Below are 5193 nucleotides of genomic sequence, written 5' to 3'. Positions count from 1 at the left end.
GCAACAATGAATGAATGAAAACCCAAAATCTCTGTAAATGTTCATTAAAACTAATAAAATTTAATAAAAAAATTAAAGAAGAATCGTTTCATTAGCAAAGGCGGACAACATTCCACATTCCTTATGCCATTTAAGAAGAATTTGTGAGTATTTTCCTCTCAAATCTCTGTGTGGACTAGGGTCTACAACATATATTTTATTAACAGTATCATTAATTAACACAAACACATTGCTCCCTCTGCAATTTGATCCTTCTAAAATCTCTACATTAGGATTAATTTCAGGCATAGCACACAATTTTAAATTTGAAGAAAAAGAATGAGAAACAGCACTTACCATTCACATACTTTTAACTGACAGAATAATAGTAGAGCTAGAAAAGTGTGTCTGATGAAATATAAGACCCCAGGCTTCATAAGAAATATTAAAGCAAAATTTTTTGAGGACCAAAACAAATAGGAAATCCTTCAATCCCAACAGTGTAATTGTATACTGGAGTAAATCTTGGGCATAGATTTGAGGGAATAGGAAGGGAAAGATGTGGGGTAGGCATCCATAAAGTTTCGTTTGTGTAAACAGGCACTTCAGGATCCCCCCATGAAACTCCTTGTAAGAGAGGAGGATTAGGAATCTAGGCCCAATAGGTATGGTTAACATGTCCTACCTGACAACTAATGACTGCTAGCACGGCCAAAAACAGATTAGTAGGATTAAGTGGTTTTCCAGTGGCTTTCAACACATTTCCAGCTTCTTGAGTCATCTTTTTTGCTTGATCCCAATTCGACAGATGCAACTGTCGAGTGGCCATAAGGAAGGATCTCTTGGTGGACAGAGTTTGAAATTCTCTCAGGAATTCTTCGTTTGGATCTCTTTTGGCCATCTATAAGTTTTAAATGTTTACCGGGTAACCGAATGTTTCCATCATCTGTTTTTACTAAAGCATAACCCGGCCCCAAACCTTCATCTTTCCTTCTTTCCACTCTCCCTACATAGTTTTATATAATACACTTCTATTCATACTAATTGTTTCTTTTTTATCTTCTCAATATTTTTCCGCTCGGGTGAGATTACCTTCCCAAAGAGTCAAAAAATTTAAAGTATATAAAGTTCTAAATAATAGATTATGTGGTGTTCCTAGGATAGATATATCCTTTATTCCCCCTTTTAATTTATATAAATATGTTTTAAGTGTATGATTGGCTCTTTCAATAATAGCTTGTCCAGGACTATTAAAAGGAATGCCTGTGGTATGGAGAATATTATAAAATTGTAGAAATTGATGCAGTTTCCTGGAAGTATAAGCTGGAGCATTATCCATTTTTAGTTGTCAAAGTGCACCCCTAATTGCAAAACATGATAATAAATTACTAATAGCATGATCAACATTTTCACCAGACTAAGATGTAGCCCATTGGAAATGTGTATGAGTATCAATACAATGATGAAGGAATCTAACACGGCCAAAAGGAGGAAAATGAGTAACATCCATTTGCCATAGGTTGTTGGCATCAGTGCCTCGAGGATTAACACCTGCGGGAAGATGTGGAACAGCATGTGTCATACAGGAGGGACAAGAACGAGTTATTTTTCGGGCTTGTTTTAGCAATAATTGATATTGAGCTCTAAGGGCTTTAGAATTGGTATGATGAAATGTATGCTCCTTTTCAGCACGTTATATATTGCCTATTAAAAGGGAATCAATGTTAGAGTTACCTAGAAACAAAGGACCTGGTACATTAGAGTGTGAACAGATATGAACAATATATATTGGTTCTTGTCATTGGAAAAGAAGTTGTTGAATATAAAAAAACATTTGAGAAAGATCATCCTTAATAATTAAAGGAAGGGAAGCTAGTGGTAGAGCTTGCACTATATATACAGCATAGGAAGAATCACTAATAATATTAATAGGAGCTTAATTCCAGTGTTGCAATACTTAAAGTATAGCATGTAGTTCACTCTTTTGAACTGAATCATATGGAGAATCTATCACTAAGTGTTTTTGTTCACTCTAATATCCAAGTTTTCCATTGCTAGAAGCATCAGTGAATATATTTAACCCCTTAACAGGACTTGGAGATATAATGGAGGTTTGAAGAACAGGCTATTCCTATAGGAAAGAGAAAAGTTTGTTGGAAGGAAAATGATTATCAGATTGTCCAGTAAATCCTGCACAAGCAACCTGCCAGGTTTCATCATTTTCTAAAAGAGAAGAAATCATTAGGGAAGATAGCTTAGAATAGATTATTAAATGGATCAGAACCTACTAATTGTTTTATTCTATGTCTACCTTTAATTATAAGCATTGCTATTTTTTCAATATAACTCATTAATTTCTTATTAGTTTTATTTGGTAGAAAGAGCCATTCCAACAGCGTAGTAGTCTGGCCAATACAGGCAGAGGGTGTATGTTGTCTTTGAAAGATATATCAATTTACTGGAAGTTGAGGATGTATGTGGTCTAAAAACGCTTGATTAATTAATTTTTCCACCAATTTAAGTTCATTTTTAGCTTCTGTTGATAAAGCTCGCAGACTGTCTAAACGTGGATCCCCTTCAAGAGTAGAAAAAAGGTGTTGAAGAGCATTAGTAGGAATACCTAAAATTGGATGTAACCAATTAATATTGCCTAACAACCTTTGAAAATCATTAAGCATCCTCAAGGTGTCATGGCACAAAGAAACTTTCTGTGGCAGAATAGTTTGGGATGATGAAAGAAAACCTAAATAAGAAATAGGATAATTTAACTGAACCTTTTCTGGAGCAATACAAAGCTTAAAAATTCTTAATTGACATTATAACAATTTATACATATCTTCTAAAGTACAATCATCTGCTGCAGTAAGGAGGATATCATCCATGTAATGAAATATTTTTCCTTGAAAGGAAACTGTCACCTAACAGGCTGAAGAGCTCTATCTACAAACTCCTGACACAGAGTAGGCTTGTTGAGCATGTTCATTTTTGTTCTGCATTCATTAGTTCAATGATATACTCGTCCACATTTTCTCCATAACTCTGTAGGCTTATTAACTCTTGTTTGCAAACACATTAGCACTCTTGCAATCTTTTTTCATCTGTTCTTTACGGCCACATTTAAAACAAGGGCTAGAGGAACGCTAAGCCTTAATGGCTCCAGCAAAAAGCTGAGCATGATAAGAGGGAGTGCCCACCCCTGAGCAGGCCCTAATATACTCATCTACAGAAGCTCCCTTGCTTCTCAGAGGACACAGAATGCGTTGACATTCTGTATTAGCATTCTCAAAAGCTAAAGGTTGTAAAACAATAGAAGAGGCAACATTATGATAAATAAATAAAAGATTGACACTGTCAACAATTTTATCCTACTTGGATCCACAATCAATACCCTTGATACCAGCAGTCAGGAGAAGAATTGCACTGTGAAAGTCTGCAGTCAAGGACCTCTCCAAATTACTGGAGAGCATTGGTGTTCATTTGAAATTAAGATGTGCCTGATTCAGACAATGTTTTCTCAATCACTTGCTACGCTACTGAGAGCTGGAAAATGAAGAAGGATGATAGAAGAAGAATTGATGCCTTTGAGCTGTGGTGTTGGAGGAGAGTACTGAAAATGTCATGGATGGCCAAAAGAGCAAACAGATGTGTCTTGGAAAAGGTGCAGCCACAGTGCTCCTTGGAGAGTGGATTGCAAAGCTTCATCTTGCATACTTTGGGCATGTTGTTAGGAGAGGCCAATCCTTTGAGAGGGACATCATGCTTGGAAAGATGGAGAGATGGTAAAGGAGAGAAGATCTTCAACCAAGTGGATTGACATAGTAACTGCAGCAAAGGCTAGAGTGTGTCTGAGATTGTGATCTGGCACAGGATTGGACCAGGGTACAGATCTGTTGTTAATAGGGTAGCTATAAATAGACCTCAACTGTTAGGCAACACCTAACAACAGCACTTGCTATAGAAGGTCAAGGACTGCAGCCTTCAATATGGATTGAAGTTCAATATTTAAAAAAAAAAAACCCACACAAAGATTCTCACCACTGGGCTGATTAGCAGCCTCATGATAAATGGTGTAGAGATAGATTGTTAACAGCTTTAGTTTGCAAGGCTACACAATCAATACTCTTGGTACCAGCAGCCAGGAAATCGAATGATAAATTGCATTTGGAAAGTCTGCTGTCAGGGACCTCTCCAGAGTAATACACAGCAATGATGTCAGCCTGGAGACTAAGGTGCACCTAATCCAGGGCATGATTTTCACAACTATGTGCTATGCATTAGAAAGCTGGACAATGACTAGGAATGACAGAAGGAGAATTGATGCCTTTGAGCAGTGGTGCTGGAGTATTGAATATACCATGGACTGCTAAGAGAATAAACAGGATTGTCCCCAGGCTACTCCTTGAAGGCAAGCCTTCTAAAGCTCTGTCTGACATACTTTGGGCATGTTGCAAGGAGGGAGCAGTCTTTGGAGAGGGACATCATGCTTGCGAGGGTAGAGGGCTAGCACAGGAGGGGAAGACCCTGGATGAAACGGATTGACTCAGTGATTGGGGTAATGAGGTAGGTGTGTCAGAGACAATAAAGTTGGCTCGGGATAGAGCAGGGTTCAGAGCTGTTGTACATAGGGTTGATATTAGTCATAGGTGACTTGATGGCACATAACAACAACACTGTCTAGTCATTCTATTTATCACATAAAGAAATTAAGATCTTTGGCTTAGATATTTGTTCCCTACTTAGAACGTTACTCCATTAATGTCAAAGTTTGCAGGGAATATCTGCATCTGATCTTTGATAATTTAAAGGTGCTCCTGGTTTTACTTTGTAAAAGGAATAGAGTGCCTTCTTATCCCTCGCGATCAGTCTCTGAGTTGCATGTGGTACAGATGTGGGAGAATACCAATAATATCATCCATGATGATTGCAAAAGGTCATTACAAAGACAGAAGAGGAAGAAAAGACTGAGATGGATGTTAGAAGAGACTCTGAATATTATATTAGGGCATCGAAAAGCTAAAGCAAAGGAAGGGAAAAAACCCAGGAAGTTAAGGAGCTGAACAGAAGATTTCAAAGGGCAGCTTGGGAAGACAAAGTATTATCACAAAATGTGCTGGAGTCAGAGAATCAAAAGGGATAAACATGCTTGGCATTTCTTAAGCTGAAGAAACAAAAGAACAAACTCAAGCCTCAAGTTGAAATACTTAAAGATGCTAC

This window comes from Elephantulus edwardii, unplaced genomic scaffold, assembly GCF_000299155.1.
Source record: "Elephantulus edwardii isolate Elephantulus edwardi_28Jun2011 unplaced genomic scaffold, EleEdw1.0 scaffold00152, whole genome shotgun sequence".
Taxonomy (NCBI): domain Eukaryota; kingdom Metazoa; phylum Chordata; class Mammalia; order Macroscelidea; family Macroscelididae; genus Elephantulus; species Elephantulus edwardii.
The sequence above is the reverse complement of the archived record's forward strand: the minus strand, read 5'-3'. Positions refer to the sequence as shown.